Raw genomic sequence first — 20,875 nt, 5'->3', positions numbered from 1 at the left:
AATTTGTCCATGCTAACTATGTTGTTTCAGAGCTAAATGCTCATTAAAAGACAAATTGTAAAAACATTTAGCTTTTTTCATGTTGCCAAACATTAAAGCAGTAAGGTCATTCTCACATAAATTCAAAAACGATAATAGTAGTGGATGCAAGGAAGGATTCATTAATCTAGGCTTTTGAAATATACTCATCAAAGATGAACATCCATTAAACAGGATTTTTAACATCACATTGCAAATGAAATAATGTATTTCTAACAAAACATCACTGCAGACATATTTCTTCAATGGTATAAACGATAAGCCATTCCCTAAAAGGTTCAACTACTGCTCAGTCAACTCAGTAAAAAGAGATGTTATAAACAAGAGAATTCACTGTTTCCCTTTCTTCTTCCCTTGTAACATAACCCATTCCTTGCTGTCCGACACCCGTCTCATGAGCCTCCCTCAACTGACTGATATGTGCTGTTTCCTCTGTCACTTCAGTGGAGCCATAAAAAAACATGCTGGAAGAACAGTAAGCTTCATCTTTCGAGTATGCACCCCCAAGTAAATTTTTATGCATACTGTACTAGTGCAAATTTGGTTTATTTGGCCATGTATAAAAGATGCCCCTTTTTAATGTGTGGATGACTAGTAGAAAAATGAAAGACAGGGTGTTTGAACATGCAGGAGACATTAGGAAGGATGCTCAAACCAATGCATTAAATAAACACAACAAAGCCAAGGATAGTCATACATTTGAATTTATGGTGTTAAGTATTTTATATGAGAATGTTAGGGGAGGTAGCCTGTTAAATAAAATAGAATGAAAAGAGCTGAAATGGATTTTAAAGTTGCAGGCAAAGATTTTGGATTAAATGACAGCATCCCTTTAAAACCCTATTTAAAAACTAGGAGGTTGTTGCCTTAATTATTTTTGTAAATTGATTTGCTAATTGAGTTACTGTTTGTGTATTTAAATGATGTGTTTTAGTATGTGGTATGGTCTGATGAAGTGTTATATGGAAGCACTTACCAGTTATTAAAGTATTTTCTACAGCTTTGGTGATCATTGTCTTTATCCAGTTCTAATTTTATAAATACTGACTCAATAACAAAAAGTAATTTCTGCTTCTAGGCATTCAACCCACACACAATTCAGCTGGTGTCCTCATTATCTAATGCAAACAGGAAGAGTTATTGCGGGAGGCATACATGCTTGAGATGAAGGTTGAGGTACACCTACTCAAGATGCTTCTTCAACTGTTTTTGAAATGAATATTTGATTGGCAGCAAGAACTGAAGATACAGTCAGACAGGGGGATGTGTTCACTTGATTTTGATTATGTATTACTATAAGTAGTCCACCCTATTAACAGGAATGTGTAATCAGACACATCTCATATTGACAGAAAAATGCAAAGATTTGTTTTTGCATCTTTCTATGTTAGGAGTGTTGGAATGTATGGGGTTGAGTGGGGTAAAATATTTAGTAAGTGATAATCTCCCTTTTTTGGTAATGGGAATTATGGATGAATTTTGTTTAAATGATTTATTAACAAGGGAATATTTTGATAAATGCAAAGGATGCTGTACATATACACACACACACAATAACACACACACACACACACACACACACACATATATATATATATATATATATATATATATATATATATATATATATAGATGTGCAACACAGAATTTTAAAGAAAACAATAAGCCCAATTTCAACAGACTTGTTCTCAGTGTAGGTAACCACTTACACTGAAAGCAGACTAAGAACAGATCTTTCAGAATCTCGTCGCTGTAGTAAGCCTGACACCAATGTAAGTCACCTGTACTGAGAGCAAGTCTTTCATAATCAGGGCAGACTTACACCAAGGGCAATTCTTTTGAAATCTTGCCCAATTAGTATTGCAATAAATGTCATGGAAAAGCAGGTGCATCTGATAGCTTTCAGATCTGCCTTTTCCCAAAGATTAGAACTTTAAATAATTCAGCAGTTTAGATTGCTTTAACCCAAATGTGTGAGTCAACTCAAACAGATGTTAATATTTTATCATCTGTTAAAGCAAGAGGGGACTTGGGTGAACATAGTAGGTTTCGTGAGTTATCAAATAATTTAATCAATTCTGAGAATGAATGAGATACTCATTTGGGAGAGAATGCATTGAATGAAGTTATGTCGCAGAAAGTAGATAAATCTTTTCATGTGGCTAATCTGACAATAACTCAGGATAGAAGTGATTCAAGTGATGCATTTGCCAAAGAGGGTTTCTAGTCCACAAATAAACATTTATGGAGTGACATAGAAGAATGCTCAACTGTTGATTCTTGTACTCACTCACTTAAGAAGTGCCATTGCAGGGCTACAAGTGACAATCAATCTACACTAAAGGTAATGATGATTCTGTTGTCTATGAGTCTAATGATATTATAGCTAATAATAACACCAATGTAAACAATAGTGTGTTAATATTTGGGGACTTATTGTTAAGAAGTACAATAAACATTATTTCAAGAATAAATAGAAAAAAGTCACCATGTTATCTTTACATGGTAACAATATGTCAAATATAAAAGGTAGTATCAAATGCTTATTTATAAAAGGAATGAGATATGACATTGTCATTGCTGAGTAAGGATGTAACAATGTAGGAAGAACTAATGATGATGCTTTGCAAGTAGCTGGAAATGTCATTATTGATTTAGTAAATATTTCAAATTTAAGTTGGTTTTCAGTGGTCCTCTTCCAATTCCATGTTTTCTGGGTGAGATTAGATGACAAGCAAGGCCATTCACAATTTGGATAAGGTGCACATCTTTACATAATTCTGTTAGAGTAATCCATCTTTGGGAATTGCTTGATGAATAAGCAAGTAGGACTTAAGTAATTTAGGCAATAGGATAATTTACACTCAGTTGACTAAGTTAATTCTTTCTTTTAAAGTCAAGTCATTGATTGTAATTTATAACAATAAGGCAAGTTTGAAATGCCTTATTTTAAATGCTCACAGTTTAAATAATAAATTAAATTATTTAGAGGCCTGTATAAATGATAATAGGACTGATGTGTCATTGATTATAGAAACCCGGTTCAGTTGCAATAACAAACTAAATATAATACAAGGGTTCTCGGGTTATCAAAATTTTGGAATTGATAGGAGGTTTGGGGTGGAGTGTCTATGTATTTGACTGGTAAGCATGATTCTGTCACAAAACTTAATGACATGGTCTCCAAGCTTCTCATAATGAGTATTAATGTCAGTGGAGCCAAAATGGATATAGTAATATTTTACTGGTCTCCTAGTATTTTAAAGGAGATGGATGAGCAACTTTTAAATCTTGTTAAGCAGAGTTTTCTGGATAAGGTGGTTTAATTGCTGGGGATCTAAATTCTCCTAATATAGGCCTGGTAGCTCCTGCTATATCATCAAAGGCATTAAACTATTTGATAACTGAAAGTTTGACAAATGGTTATACTCAAATAGTGAATGAATGTACTGAATGTTGTTTGGATCTTTAAGGGAAAAAAATGAATGGTTGTAATATAGGTCCTGAGTTGGGCAGCTCTGACTCCTTAAGTGTAAGTTTTAGGGTTGTTTTTATATGTCCAAAGTTGGTTAAGCCTTGTGAAACAGCAAAAAAAACATTATCAGTTGGACTTTAACTTGATTAAGGGGGCTATTGAAACTTTGATCTGGTACGCTAGTTTTGAAAATGAAGATATAAGTGAGAACTGGGATGTTTTTTACAATTGTGTTAATAATTTAATAGGCTATCATGTTCCAGTTGGAGTGAAAATACCCTGTAAGGGTGACAGATATCCCTGATGGAGTTTGAAGTTGTCTAACCTAAGAAGGAAAAAGATAAGTTTGTGGAGAAGATATAAAAATTCTACTTCAGTTTCAAATAGGAACAATTATAACAAATTCAGAATAATGCACCTCATGAATGATAAAAGAATAAGATCTACTTATGAGGTATATTTAACAACTAATCTGAGGATAATAACAATGGTATATAAAAACATTTAAGACATTATAGTCTCTATGATACTTCCAGTATAGCATTGAAAGAAGGATGTCAAACAAGCACTGAGGCATGTGTATTTGTGAACTTGCTTCCAGATGGTTTGTTTAATAATTAATCACAAGAGATCTTGGAAAATGATTTACCTATACTAGTTAGAGGTAACTGTCCCTTTTTTTTTAATTTCTCCAAATCTTTTGGGTTTCTAATACCATGACGAGAATGGATCCCATTCCTAAGTCAAAGTATAATTGAAGTTCATGAAATTAGTGTTGTTTCAATCCTTGATGTCAGGCATAAGCATTACACCATATTAAATCTCTTTTTCTTTCCCATGCCCATATTTTTTCTTCAGATGTCTCTTGATATTCCTGTTTCTCCTTATTTTGGGGACTTGTTCCATCATGCTGTGATATAACTTGTGCTATACCTTCTATACCAAATCCTTCACTTCACAGACATTCTATAACTTCGACTTCGATTTTTTTTAACTTCTACTTTACTAATCTTCTTTTCTACGTTCCCTCTTTGTGATGCTATTTATTTTATTGTGAAATGTTCCATATCTGGAAGCCTTTGTCTGTATTTCTCTTCAAATATCATTGGGGCTGCCTTTTTTGTTTTGGTTAATTTGGCTTTCGACTTTGCATAAATACTGCACCATGCCAAATCTCTTTTTTTCCCATGTCCATATTTTTTTATACTTTTCAAAAATCTGTAGGTGTGTTGTTTTTATTTTTGTTCTTCCTCAGATACTTCTTTTCCCAAACAGCTCAATGTTTCTTGGTCTATGGAATGTTTTTCACAAGTCCGTTGTATTAATGGACACAGATTTTTATTTGAAGCTTCTGCAGTTTTTCTTGTGGATGTATTTTTTCTTTCCTCTAATTTCTCTCTTAATCTTTTTGAAAATCTTGTGTCTGGAAAGTTTGTGCTTTTTGCATAATAGTAACAATACATAATTTCTTTCTTATCCTCAATAGTCCACTCTATCATCTTTATGACTCTTATTTGGCCTATCAGTTTTTGTGATTTTTGTGGCCTGGCCTGGCCTCATTGTAGGAATGTTTCCAAATTTTGAGGATTCTACACTGTCAATTTTTTCACTCCTGGCACCAGTACACCTACCAGGATTGGGCACTTTTTTATCCTGGGTCTTCTATCCTTTTTTAATTTTTGACCTACTTCTGTCCATGATATATGCTATATAAAATACAGTTTATATATCGGTGTCATCTTGGTGTGAGATTTTGTGAAAAACAGGGTCCACCTCATGAAGGTACTCACTAAGACTTGAGGATGAATTCAATTTCAGCAATGCTGCTCTCCTTTGCTTGCTGACTTATCATCTCTACACTTTGACGCACCGGTATGAATGAGAAAATGGTAAAGAAAGGCTTATCTAAAATAAATCAGCATTCAGCAGCAGGACCTGATGGTCTTAATGGATATTCTTAAACAGAATACCTGAAAAATTATTCCATGTTTGACTTATTTGTTCCCAAAAATAATTCAAGCAAGCATTTGTTCCTGAACTGTGGAAGGAAGCTATAAATAGTTCCCATTTTGAAAAGTCAACCAGGATATATGGCGAAGAACTACTGACCTATTAGTTTGAATTGTATATTGGATAAATGCTTTGAGAGATTACTGTGGCTTTCCTGTAAGCAAGTTCTGGACTTTAGCTCTAATATATATCAACAAGGATTTCTTTCAGGGACATCAGTTGCCACTGATTTGATAAGTTTTTATGAGCAGATTGTTAGCCCATTGGATAACTCACTAGCCTCTGACATTGTGTTTTTTGATCTGGCTAAAGCTTTTGAGACCATACCCCCCATGAAATAGTTATAAGGATTTTTATTTGAACTGGTAACTCTGACTGTGTAGTTAAAATGGGTACCTAAACAGCTACTGGGTTGAACCTACAGAGTGAGAGTTACAAACTCCTACTCCAAGCACAGACTGATGATAAGGGGAGTACCTCAGGTTTCAGTCTTGGAGCCACTTTTATTTGGCCTACTGACTGATGTCAGAATGTCCAAAATCTAAGTCTGTATGGTTAAGTAAGTTTGCCAAATATTAAGATTGGGCAGCAGTAACTAATACTAGTGATTGGTATCTGTTGCCATCTTATTTGGATAACCTATATAAGTAGATGACAACCAAAGTTCTGAGCTTTAACAATGGCAAATGTATCATTTTACATTTTGGGCATAAAAATAACCAATATCCTTTCACCCTGAATAATCAGTTTTGCGTGTCTTCTGAAGTAATGAGAGATTGAGGTAGCATGGTAGATAGAAATCTTAACTTTGAAGTTAATGTGACAAAAATTGTTAAGAAATTGTATGATCGTATGTGGAATGTCCTTTGATTCTTTTCTAGCAGAGATAAGGTATGCGTTATTAACGATCTACTTACAAGTATAAGACCTATTACTGAATATGGATGGCCTTTATATGTTAAGTGTTTTGCAACTGAAAAACCTGGAATGGAATTAACAAACCTTTAGCAGACAGATAGATGGCTTTCAAAACTTACCCTATAAAGAAAGATTAGTATATTTTTCTTTGTATTCTTTGATTACTGATTTCTAAGAGGAGACATTTTTATGATATATAGATACTGTACGGACAAATTATTGGTTGCAATATTGGATAATTACTATATTGATCATGGTATTGGTATAAAGAATAAAAATTAAGATGTAAGAATTCCTAACTCCAATTTAAAGAGATCTTTCTTTCACATTAGGCCAGGAAGGGTTTGGAATTCATTACAAAGATATGTAAGATTGGCAAATGATTTGTCATAATTTAATCAGGCATTCGATAAATGTTTTTCTAAAATTCTATGTTCTGCAGTGATTTCTAATAGGCAAGTTTTAAATTGGCCAATGTAGGCCCTAAGTTAGTTTATTCATTAAACTATTGAACCACTGAAATATATTTGAAAGCATAATGACTGGTTAAATCATTAATGCCATATCATAGACAGGTGATAGGTCAATATACTTACTCAAATGAGGGGTGTTCACAGTCCTAACTTCAGTCTTCCATTAGCTTAGGAGGTCCTACTAGCACTTCTTAAGGTCATTATAATGGTACTGACATTGTTTCCCAATGCGTAGAATGCCAGTTGAACTGGATACAGTCTTGGTTAAGCTATTCCAAGCCTCAGCCTTATACTGAGAGTTGGTATAATTCCCCTGCAGCGGCCTATGGCTGTAGCACTTCATGAGGAGTGAAAACAAATATCCTGGAGTCCTCAACGCTCCACATCTGTGCTCTAAATTTAGCACCATTTTCTCCTTTTTGAACTATGTCTGGAAAAGTCAAGCTAGCAAGATATGCCTGAGTTGGCACCCAATTCACATCTCACGGGTAACTGGTTGCGTGCAAAGATGCAAAGCTGTGCCATCTGCATTTGCACAATTCAAAATACATAGCTTCCATCTCAGACACATCGGCATTACTTACATTACACAGCAATATAAGTGTGAATCACAGCATTGAGCTTTGCCATGTGTGATGCTAAACCTGCTGACACAGGTTCTGATGTTCAACAATGGAATGCTTAATGGTATGGCTTTTAATCCTTGCTATTTGGAAGGAGAAAGAGGATGAATTTTGTCATATTGTGATGTTGGAGTTTATATAAATATTAAAATATTGTGTACCAGCTGGGAATTGAATCCATGGGATAAAGTATGCAAAACTTGAAAATTATCTTTTTAATAAACATTGCCATAGATTTAATTATGGAAATTAGAGATTTACTAATTTCAGAGTGAATGGCAATACCCTTCAGACATACATGTATGTGTGTGATTTTAATTAGTCCTAGGAATGCATTCTTATGTAAAAGTCAATATTTGTGTTTGTAAATACATTTCAGATAGGTGCAGCTGAAGGAGCTAAGTAATAAAGGCTGGGCTATGTTACATTTGTGTCTCACATGACATACTTGTTTAAACACATACATAGGATATGTGATGAGTTATGATGATTGTAATAAAAGTAATCTGCCTATCATACATGTGGAAGTGAATTTTAAATTAAATATCATCATTGTCATGTTTATGAAAGTGGATATACATTATCATGAGTTTATATGTGTAACATTAATGGCATATGCTAAATAAAAAAATGTATTTATGCAAGTATTATTGATACATTCCTTGCAAAAAACATGTTTAACATTTCCATTTTTTTTTACAGTCCTGATCAAAATGTTGCGAGAAATGTGATTCTTAGTAAAAGTATCTTTTAGGTTACTTATACAAGCATTATTGATATATTGCTTGCAAGAAAGATGTTTAATATTTCCATTTTCTTTTTCTTTTTACAGTCGTAATCAAAATGCTGTGAGAAATGTGATTCTTTGTACCCATGGCTACACCAGCCAACTGTAAAAAAGGCTCATTATTGAAAAGAAAGATATTTTTAGTTAAAACTATATCCAATAATGTACAAATATTTTCAATTTCTCTGGCATGTAGACCTATCTCAATATTTAAAAAAATCACGTATCACTTCAATACCATGTTCTTTTGGTATTACTGTAAATAGTGATGTAATGTCTAACATGACAAAGAGGTACTCTGTTGGTTGCTGTTGAATATACCACTCCTTTAACTTACATAAAAAAGTCAGTGGTGTCTCTCAACACACTAGGGCATCACTGTAAAAATTTGCTAAAACGTTGTTGCAAGTACTTAGAGATTGGTTGTGTTATCCAACCTCCTCTTGAGACTATCGGTCTCGGGGGTGGGGGGGTTGGTAAGTGATTTTTGTATTTTGGAAATACCATAAATTTGTGGTATTCTAGGACAGGGTACTGTAAAGTAGTTGAATAAATCTATAGTAATATCGTTCGATAACTGCAACTCATAAATAGACATATTCACCTCTGAAATACATTTTTGACATCCATAAATGTGATTTTTTTAAAAGTTTTATCATCTTGCAAAAGAATACTCAAGGATGACATATAATCCGCTCTATTCAATACGACAGTAGCTACCCCTTTATCAGCTTGCTTTATGACAATGAAATCATTTCCCACCAGTTGTTTAAATGCCACACTTTTAGCATATGTCAGATTATACATTTTATTATATACTTTCTTGCTATATAGTTCTCAACTCAGTTTCACAAACATTATGAAAAACTGTTATCACTGGGCAACTTACAGGAACAAATGTACTTGATTTCCTACATAGAGGAACATCAACTGGTTTATCAGTTTTAAACATCAGTTTTAGATTTAGATACCTAGCGAACATTTTTAAATCAGTTAATGCTTTCAGTAGTCATCTGCTGGCATAAACTTAAGACCTTTATCCAACAGAGACAATTGTGCATCTGTTAACTGAAAGTCTGACAAATTAATAATACCTTGTCCTTCATTTATTAATGACGAGCAGTCTTGTTTCGATATGCTGGGCTGTTGCTTTTCCGTTTTGTCCCATTTACTGCATTCACCAGCTGTCATTGTAATCTCTGCCCCCTTGAGGAGCTTCTTGGCTGAGCCTCCACTTTTTCCAGCAAATTCAGCTGAAAACACATTGTTGAGGTTAAAAGGGAGCCATTAGAACCATAATTCCTAAAAAACGAGGTACTCCGTGGTTCGGAGCTACTTGCAGATACAGTCACCACTTCAAGTGACTTGCTTTCCCCATTCTCCTTCAAGGCTTCTGTTACATTGTTCGGAGGTGCCACATCAGGTCGGGGAGGAATCTTATCCTGGCTGGCCAGTTGTGAAGATTGTGCAGATGAGCCTTCATCACTATTAGTCAATTGTGTTGTTTGTTTATTGTTGATTGGTGAGAAGGTATCTAGCTGATACATCGACCCCTTTTGTTTAACAGGCAGATTCTTTTGCATTTCTGATTTGGGCCATGAAACAATATGTCCCATTTTGAAATTGTTAATATCCTGAAGTATTTTATGCCTTTTTTTAATCTCAACCTGATTATCTAAAAACTGCATTCTGTCCAGCATACTTTGATACACGTTTAATAGATTTAGAAAACATGGCATATTCACTAGTTCATTTTCTAATTTCACTATTTCTTCCACTAACTGTTTTTCAATAGTTTGGAAAAAGTCATTCATTAGGCACATGTATTCTGTGCTTAGTTTTAAATTTAATTGTTGCCACTGTTTAAGCAGTTCAGGGAAAGTGTCAACATACAATGGCATCTTTAAGATACGAAGACCTCTCAGAACTACCCCCAGCTCCAAATGAGCTGAAAAGCTTAACGACTGCCATTGTAGCTGCTTAAATGTCTGTACCTTCTTTTCCAATATGTCAAGAGAATTTTCAAAAGCGTCTGTTGATTGGTCAGCAGTTCTCTCAGATGCAGGTACATTCGATACTACTTGCAATAGAAGATTAGCTTCTTTTAATAAAAGACTTTTAATGGAAAGACTTCCATCTCCACTTCCTTCCATTACGCTGACTGTGAAGAACACCTCCTATCGTAATTATACCCATAACACAATTATTACTAGAAGAATATGAAATATAAAATAGATGCTGTGGTAACTGGACCTCAAGATAAAAGTAACCAACAAATTCAATGCCAAAAAGAACTTTATTACAGAGCTTTCGGGTGAAAAACCCTTCTTCGGTGCTATCTAATCACAATTAAATTACAGACTTTAAATAGGAGTGCATAAAATCACATGATCACGGTCTTTTTTGTGTATACAGGTCTCACTTTTGCCATTTTTCTTATGGATGTAATACTAAAGGATATTAGAGGTGGAGATAGAAATAACACTTTAGAAAATAAAGAATATGAATGGATTGTTAGGTTACAAGCGGATTTAAAACTTGGTTTAAACAATGCAGTTAGTATAAAACCCATTTTAGTTAGGAAACAGATGTAACATCTTTGAATTTTATTATGTTGTAAAATTGTTTTAAATGCTTGGTGAAATATGAAAGTTATGGGGGGTAAATATAGGGGGTGATGATAGGCTGACTGTGATCATGTGATTTTTATGCACTCATATTTAAAGTCTGTAATTTAATTGTGATTAGCTAGCACTGAAGAAGGGTTTTTCACCTGAAAGCTCTGCAATAAAATTTTTTTTGGTGTTGGATTTATTGCATGCATAACATTGTCAGGCATGTTTGTACTACATAAGGCAGTCTAAACTAAAGTTTTCACTTTTTATCTGTAGATAGTGAACTGCATTTGCATGCTACCAAGTAGAAAGCGAATGCAGATTTAAAAAAAATAAAAAAAAAAAAATTATACATATTCGGAAGAAGTGAAATGTGATCTCTAAACAGGATTCAAGCAATGCATCATATGCCTTATTTTTCTCAAATCGCATCAGCTACACCTTGTACCACAAAGTTACCTGACAGGTGCATTTTGTTCAATAATTAATATCTATAATGCTGCTGATCATGCAATGCCACAAGACTTGCACTACTTAAAGCAGACTAAACTAAATTTTCCTTTTTTTTTTCGTCCAGGTAGGGAGCTGTGTTTGCATCCTGCCAAGCAGAGAGCAAATACAAATAAAAAAGACATTACATATTGTGAATAATTGCAATGCATTCCCTAAACAATGCTTCATGTGCTTATTTCTCTCAAGTCACATCAGTTGCACCTTGTGCCACAAAAATGGACATCTGTCAGGTGCATTCTCTGCAGTAAGTGCTATCCATATTTTGGAGGACTGCCCAATGGCACCAGGCATATTTGCTCTATATAAGGCAGGCTAAACTAAATTTTTCACTTTTTTCCTTATGCGGTGAACCATTTTTGCATACTGCTGAGCTAAAAGCAAATGGAAAAGGCATTAGAAGAAAAATATGATAGAGAAATAAGCCGACAGTAATTTAAATGCAATCAATAGGTATAAGTAGCAGTGACTGGAACAAGAAGTGCATTCAAGTGACATATTCATCGGTCTTAACATCATATTGTACTTTGTGGAACATATTAGCATGACTTGTAGTTAATGACAAACAATGTGAAATGTGGAACACAAAGTTCATAAGTTGTTAGCAATAGTGACAATATTTGCTTGTTAATCAAGAACACAATGGTAATACAAATTGTGATTAAATATGTATTCAGACCACTCCCTGTAAAATTATCATTTAAGTGGATTTGAACCCTGCATCAACTGCCCTTTTTCTCTAAGCTCACTGCATGTACACCTTGTGTCACAGTGAAAGCTACCTGCCAGGTATATTTTCTTCACTGAGTACTATCCAGAGTGAGACACCATGCAATGCCGCCAGGCTGACTTGTACGATGTAAGGCAGCCTAAACTAAATTTAACATATTTTCCCTTAAGCCATGAACGTTTATTTCACACTAAGTGGCATACAAACCCAGAAGACACTATTTATCAGGAGCATTTAAACAAAATTTTGGGAATAACAACTTGAAAACAGATGAAATGAATCACAGCGCATATCTAGCAATGAGTATAGCTTCTACTGCATTACAATGATATTCAGCCTTCTTACATCTCCTTTCCACATCAGTACTATCAGGTCTGTGTCACAGTATCCAGACTTTAGCTAATGCCATGGGAATTGACAAGGACCAGGGAACAGGATAAATGATCGTATTGCTCACAGAGCACACACAATTAATATTAACATAATTTCAAAGGACTTATCTGTCACATTTAGTCAATTCTGACCTTACTTGAGATTCCCTCATCAACACATTCATATACCAAATTGAGTGTCAAGATTTAGTATAATCTACCTCGATAAATGATGTGTGAAAAAGTTTAGAGCCCTATATCACCTGTACTGTTTCTCTTAAGTTCAGTACATTGACACATTATGTCACAGAGGTGGGAGTATGACAACTTGAATTTCTTCACTCATTGCTGCTTAGATTGTTGAGGAAAGCACAACAGTGTCAGTCTTCATTACACTGTTGATGGCAGTCCAAATAAACAAATGCCAGTTTTTATTGTGGACAGTGAAATGTCCTTCATTGCTATTGACCACTGCCAATCATGGAATGCAATGCCAAATGGTATGCAAATGATAAAAGGAAAAAAAATAAAAAATGGTAATCAAATACTTTAAATGTACATTTCAGATGTTTAAGCAACTTTGTTATCTTGTAAAAGGGACCTGTACGGATTCGAATACTCAAAACAAAGGTAGTAAGAACAATCATTTCAGAGAATTTCCCATTGTTGCCACAAGCAAGGACATATATTAGCAAGGGGAAAACATGTTTATGTGTACTGATAATATCACAATGGTTCAGGGAAGTAAATGTGGGAAAAATAGCCAGGGAATTGTTATGGCTAGGCTTGTACAGGCCCTAGGGCTGAGAGCCTAATATCAACCTATGAACCTATGAGCAGAAAGAAGTTATGAAAGTTGTGCTTTTTTGACAGTACATGTCTACATGATTGTGATATTGCCAACAGTTAGGATACCCAAGTACTCACACAATATTAAACAAAGAGTACAAACACTGCAGATGTGTTCCTTTCTTTTTTATGGTGCCTCAACCCTTTAGCTATGCTTTCTTAAGAGAAATTCTAACTCTTTTTTATTGCATGTGTTATCTGCATCAATGTTTAAAGTACTCCCTTGAATATGAACCACATTTCTAGCTAAAGAGTAGTAACTGTGGTCATTAAAGCCAGAATTTGAATGTTAGGAATGTTGCTCTCCTAAATCAGTCAATGTACTTTCAGATTTTTGATAATTTTCTTCTCCTTGACACAACCTAAGTAGGTGTTTATCAAAGATTGTAGACTATGAAACCCTGATTGCTCCTGCATTCAGAGTAATCATAGACATCTGCAGACCATTAGCAGGGAACACTTCTCAGTGCTCTGCCCTGCATCGCTTGGGCACGTGCTTGTAGTCGTATAGGTTCTTAGTTCTTACACCATGATTACATTCTCTACACTTAGTGCAGATTGTGATATTCAGAAATGCTAATGCATTAACACCTCATTTGCATACTCACAGTATTCACAGGGCTAACTCAGCATTATATAAAGGTAACTGTGTAGCTAATGCTCTTGTATTGTACTGCTGAGACTGCTTAGATCTAGAAAGCTCATTACTATTAAATAAATACAAGTTTTGGGGAACTGTCTACTTTCTACATTGATGTGTTGTCAAGTTAGGTTGGTATTTCTCATATAATGCTTTTAATGCAAAATTCAAAGGTGAATTGCACTGGCCACTTAAAACATTTTTTATCCTAATGTTTTTTATTTCTTTCTTTTTTTTTTGCTACAGCCATGTCTTCATTACAGAAAGCATGCTACAGAATTTTAAGATCATAGATTATAGGAGGTTACAAGGCTAGCCAAGTTTTACCTTTGTTCCCAAGAGTGTCTGTTTGAAACAGACACTTAATATCAGCACCTATTGCTCCTGTCCAAGACGGACACAGGTGGAACTCCGGGGTGAATTTCTGGTTACCCATCTAATTGTCTAAATTATGCTTAAATAGGGTCAACGAGGATTTCTGCTTAACACGGATTGGAAGCCAGTTCCTAAGGTGAGGTAACCTCTGGGACTGACAACTCTATTCCTCAAACAGGTTCTGTTGATGTTGCATACCAGGTTACGGTCCTTAGAACAAGTGACTCGTGTATCATTAGACCTGTGAATGTGCAGCATTTCCATTAAGCCTGGGTCCAAGATTACTTTATATGCAAGGCACAGGTCGGCATTGAGTAGTCTGTAAGACACAGATTAAAGTGACAATGATTTCAGTCTAACCACATATGGCAGGTGCTGAAGACCCTGAATTTTCTTTGTAAGGAACCTCTGTGGTCTCTTTAATTGCTGCAGGTGCCTGTACAGTTACATAAAGGGGGCATTGTACTCTATTATTGGCCTGATGCGGAAGGAGTACAAGGGAATTATAACCTCCTTTTATTCTGGAGGCAATGCCCTTACTTATGAGATGAGCAATGTAAAATGCCCTTCTTACCACTGTGGAGATGTGGTGATCAAAGGCAAGGTTGCTATCAGCTTGTGAGCTCAGGTCTCTCACCATTGACTGCATGCTTAGAGTATTATTATTGATGTACTAGTTAGCGGGCATATCACCCTTGTCAAATGGGATGATAATGCATTTTTTTGCATTAAGTTCAAGACCATGACTTTGGCACCAATCATTAGTCTGTGTATGTTCCTCTTGCAGGGTGCTGACATCATTTAGAGACTCAATGACCACTCCTAGTTTGCACTTATCAGCAACTTTTGTCAGCCACAGACCTTTACTTTTTGCCTGGACTTCATAGAAGTAGATTCCAAATAGTAGGAGTCCCAGAACCAATCCCTGTGGAACACCACTGGTTACAGATCTGCTGGAAGAGGTGGAGTCCCTTATTTTGACTGCATGTGTTCTACACTGAGACAGTTTACAACCCACCTGACAATATAAGGGTTGATTCTCAACTATCAATGATGCTTGAGTGGGGAATTGATTCAAAGGCCTTGGCTAAGTCCAGGTAAACTGTATGCACAGATGTACCTTCATCTAGGGTTTTGGTGACTGTCTTGAAAAAGTCCAGCAAATTTAACAGGCATGATCTCCCCTTGACAAAGCCAAACTGGGTGGGATCAAGCATTCAGAGATTTCCTATATCTCTGTTGATGAGGTCCACGATGATTCACTCCATGGCCTTGCAGATAAGGCTGGTCAATCTGATGGTTCTGTAGTTCCCAGGGTCAGTGGATGCACCCCCTTTGTGCTAGGGGATGACAGTAGCTGTTTTCCATTTCATTGGGACAAAGCCAGTGCTAAGGCTGTGATTGAAAAGAGTACCCAGGGGCATCGCTAATTCATGCTTTAATTCATGTAGAACACAGCCTGGAATGTTATCTGGTCCCATAGAGGCTGAGGTTTTTGGCCTTGGAGAAGGTGCCTAAGACCTGTTCTCTAGCGGTACTAGGTAGTGGACAGGTGGTAGGAATACTTTGGGGTAAGACTAGCAGGGACAGGGGAGTGAAGTTTTAACTGAACCTGTCAGCCAGCAAGTTAGCTATAGCCACAGGCTCTGTAAATGTATGCTACATGATCCCATGGTGTTACATTATCTAAATTATAAGTTTGTATTTAATTGTTGTTTGAACAGTTATTGCAGATGAGATAAATATACTCTACTTTGTAGGAAGATCTGGCATTTTTACTTGTGTTTGCAGAAAGAAAAATGTGTTATGTTTGTGGATTTCTGCCTGACTGCTCCCCACAGCAGTGTAGATCTACGTGAGAGCTCTCCACAGCAGTGTAGACTGCACTTATAATAGCTGTCTGACATTTCTAATGCTTCATTTTGAATTTTTATTGTTATTGCTGTGATGTATTACACAGTTAAACCTGTGTTATCTGCATTACAGAACTGTTATAGATTGTTGATTTTGTGTCTTTCGGCTTTTCCTGGTTAGGGGTCGCCACAGCGGACCTCCAGTCTGCTAATGATTGGCAGTTGATTTTTACGTACCGGCTTGCCAGGCCTGACGTACAACCTTCAACAAAGGTACACCCATTCACGCATGTCTCCACGCAGAAGACGCTCTAGCTGAGAATTGAACCGGACAGCTTCTTACTGTGAGGCGACAACGCTACCGCAGCACCACCACCGCGGGTTGATATTTGATTTAAAAACATTTTTTGGGGGGTGGAAGCTGTCTGAACTTATATGCAGTCATAGGGAGCATTAACTTTTAAATTGTTGTGTACATGATGAAAACATGCATGCACACATAACTGAGTTCACAGCCTTTCTGTCTGTGTATTATATATGTAATTATGTGTGCCTGTTTTATGTTTCATCTCATACAGAGGTATGGCACGCAAGAAGAAATTTGTACCCCACACATCACCATATACTGATGCAGAAAATGAGGTCTTTATCCAGGCCTTACCTCACTATTGAGCTTTTCTAATAGGGAGAGGTAGAAGTGGCCAAGTGTTTATATTAGAGAGAGGTAGAGGTGGCCAAGGCAGGATGTGGAAGCAGGTGGTCTGACATTAATGCTGTTGGAGGGCATGGGAGAACTTACTACCAGATACAACATTGGGCATGTGATATGATAACCTCTGTCCATCACAGATCAGCTGGAATTGCCTGAGAAGAGGTGGCTATGGTGTGTGTGTGTGCGGGGGGGGGTCCTGCTACTGAAACACCACTAAATGAAACAAAGAAGCTCCTGTCCACTGTCAGAGATCTAGATATGTCAACAGAGGGTTCCCGCAGAATTTTTGACATTGGGTGACAGTCCCAGAGTGTCACAAGCAGACCTTCAATGTGGGCAAAATGCAAGTGTTATTGTTTTATCTTTATATGTATATATATTAGATGTCTGATACATACAGAGATGGCAATAACCATGAGTCAGACAACATAATCATGGAGAACTAGAGGAGGGTGTTTTGGGGGGAGAATCCAACTGTTCACTAAGTTTTTATATGAGAACATTTTTAATCTGCATTTGTGAAGAGGATTGTTCTCTTTTTCTTGTTTCATTTGCATTATTATACTCATCAGCCTTATTTCCTTTCCCTGCCAGCCCACCTGCACATGGTAAGCACACATTTGGTTATTGGTATTATTGTCTATAAGGTTGATTCAAGTCTATATGAGATTAAAATTTATGTTGCTTTAGTATCTGCTACATACCTTTCATATAATGAAAATCTGTTATCAATTTTATTCTATGTTTTTCTGTTTGTTGTATTTATTGCTTGTTATCATAGGTGATCTTGAGATTGGCACTGTGGATCTCCTACCAACTGATTTCAGAGTACTGACAGACTCTGATGATGATAGTGGCAATAAAGAGGCACAGTTTAGGGGTGCAGTGGGTCAGTCTGACATGGAGGTTGTGGATCCCACACCCCCTGCCTATATCTTAGACACAGTCAATATGACTACGCATACCCATGACACGGAGACTTCTGATATAAGACAGGTTGAGGGTGGCACCATTGATCAGGGTAGTGTGGTTTCTCTGTATGCAGAGCTGGTTGTTTGTCCCATAGCCATCATGAGGACACAATGCCATACAGGAAGGTTGGAAGGGGTGCTCAGAGGAGGCCAGCTATCCACCTTCCTCCTGATGCTGGTGTGTCATTAGTTGCCACCAGTAATATGTGTAGGGCAATAGTGGAGGCACAGGTATATTCCATCAGGGCCTGAGAAGAGATAGTTTGAATACTAAACATTGTGCATTCTGGCGTGACTCCCTGAACTGTGTTGGTAACTCCTTGGACAGGATGAATGACGCACTGGATAAGGCACTGTCTGTGATGGCATGCCTGTTGGGGGTGAGTGGACATCCATGTGGCCAGAGAGCTACTACATTTTCTGGTGTTAGCACACATGGCCGTGTGAGATCTCACTCTCATACTGACACTACATCCACTGCTCCATCAGTGATCGTGGTGTCCACACCCAGCTGTGGTATGATAGGGCACAGGTTTGTGGTCTTGGAAATAGTCATGTAGAGTGCTCATCCAGCAAACATCTCTTGCTTTCAGGTAGCACCCTGATTTCTAGCCAGGGCCATTGAAGTAGCAGTGCAACTCCTGGAAGAGGTGGTACTTGTAGTCAGGGGTGAGGATGCTGAACTGACTACTCAAGCATGCACGGCTCACACCTGTCCAAGATGCCAGGATGTAGTGTAAGCACACTGCTTGATTTTGTTCATACAGACACACACACACACACACACACACACACACACACACACACACACACACACACACACACACACACACACACACACACACACACACACACACACACACACACACACACATACACTGAAAAACATTCCCTTGCCCATGCCACCTCACACGAGCAAATGCTGTAAACAGTACTTGTGTGCTTGTGTGAGGTGATGTGGTCACATGAGTGCTGTAGATCTGTTGTTACTGGCCCTGAACACTGTATACTGACAGATACATGTGTTTATTACTTGCACACACTCACTTCTTTGGTGTCAGCCTTGCCCTCCTACCACACCTCTTCACACACACACACACACACACACACACACACACACACACACACACACACACACACACACACAGCCTGTAGAAATGATGATGACTTTTCCCTGACCTTTGCACATGTATTTTTGACTTAGGGTTGCATATATGTCTGATGCACACAGTGCATAGCTAATGCTTGCTTGTTAACATGCTTGCATTTATCAATATGTGTTGCAGAAGAAAAGTTTTTGATTTCTTCTTCCTACTCATTTGTGAATGATGGTTTGTATAATTGTTGAATTGTATTGCATTTCAGTTAGCATTTTCATTACAGCAGTGGAAGTGTTAGGGACTTCAGTCTTGCTTCTTGAGGTACAGTAGTTGTGCAAATGAGGGTATAATTGACCTGTGCCATGTTTTATAGATGGTGGTCAATGAAATGCATGATGCACAGTATTGTTTCTAATATGCAACTGTATATTGCAAAAATCTGACAGTGAAGATTTTACTGACATAACTGTACACCTCAGACAAATGCTGGGCATAGGGGCATATACATATTTCCATATGAGAGTAATCTAACTTTTTTTGTTTACAGGTTCCACACTTAGCTTGTCATTACTGCAGGCACAAATTGTGTCCTTGGGAGTTGTCTATCTGAACACAGTTAAGTAAAGGTTGTGGAGTCTGACAGGCACTTGGTTTGCTATTTATATGTGCATGGGATCTTAGGATTTGACCTAGATAGTGATTGTGTGTGCTATCCTTTGCCTCTTAGCCAGAACCAGAGCCAGGGCATACTGTGCATACCTCCATCTGCCAGTACCATTTGCAGCTGGTGTTCTCCCTCAGATTTCTCATCTGTACCTGCTGCTGCTGCTACTGGCCCTGTCTGTGGTTCTTGAAATTGTGACCCTACCTCTTGTGATCCTTCCTGAAGTTGTCTCCTGAAAATTATAGTGTGTGTGTACTGCAGAACACCTCCTGATGTGTCTGGATATGGGAACCTTGATTTAAGCAAACCAGACACATGTTCTATGACAGTGGTTCTGAAACTTTGCAAGCTGCAGAACCCCTTTTATAAAGGAAATATTTTAGTGGATCCCTATAGGTGGTGGTACGCATGTGTTACGTTTGAATCAACCCTCCAAATCAACCCCCCCACCACACACACACACACACACACACACACACACACATACACACACACACACACACACACACACACACACACACACACACACACACAGCCATTTCAGCATCCTGTTACTTGGCTATTTCTCCCCAGTTGCCATAAACACTATTCAAAACTCTCAGTGTGCATATTGTTTTCTAGTTTACTTCCACAATGATTACAGATGTTTGGATTTAATTTAAAACTTTTATTTCAAATTTTATACCACAAATACTGATAGACATTTGCTAAACAAAGCAATACAGTCTCACAATGAAAGCAGACTTAGCGTTAAAACTTCTCTGCCTTTGAAACTCACATTCAAAGAAAATGCATCTGGCAAGTGGCAGATTTTTACCTTTAGGCTTTTGTCAAACCATAGGTCCCTTACATACATTTTAGGACCGTGCAAAGGTTCTTTGACTCATCTTCCTGATTGCATAATTAAATTATAATATATAATAAATGATATCCCTTGTATAACACAGCATCACTTGTTACAGCATGTTTTAAATTCATAGTTTTGAACATCTTTCCAGTAAGCAATGAAACAAAACATATGAACCAATAATGACAAAACTGCTCAGTTCAGAACATATGAACCATAAAAGGCCACTCAAACTTCTGTCATTACAAGCCACCAATATCAGTCAATATATACAATGTCTGCAGAAATAAAACTCATCTGAATAATTCCACAT

The 20,875-nt window shown here is 36.9% G+C and overlaps 1 long non-coding RNA gene across 1 annotated transcript in view; it reads right to left on the bottom strand.

The window, feature by feature from the left end:
• LOC122800128 overlaps positions 1–20,875 on the bottom strand; it is a 924,001-nt gene that overhangs the window by 589,320 nt on the left and 313,806 nt on the right. The gene's annotated exons all lie outside the window — the stretch shown is intronic.

The sequence above is a fragment of the Protopterus annectens genome, chromosome 4.part0 (assembly GCF_019279795.1).
Source record: "Protopterus annectens isolate FY-2018-M chromosome 4.part0, PAN1.0, whole genome shotgun sequence".
Taxonomy (NCBI): domain Eukaryota; kingdom Metazoa; phylum Chordata; order Ceratodontiformes; family Protopteridae; genus Protopterus; species Protopterus annectens.
Note: the sequence above shows the minus strand (reverse complement) of the source record. Positions and strands in the feature narration are given on the sequence as shown.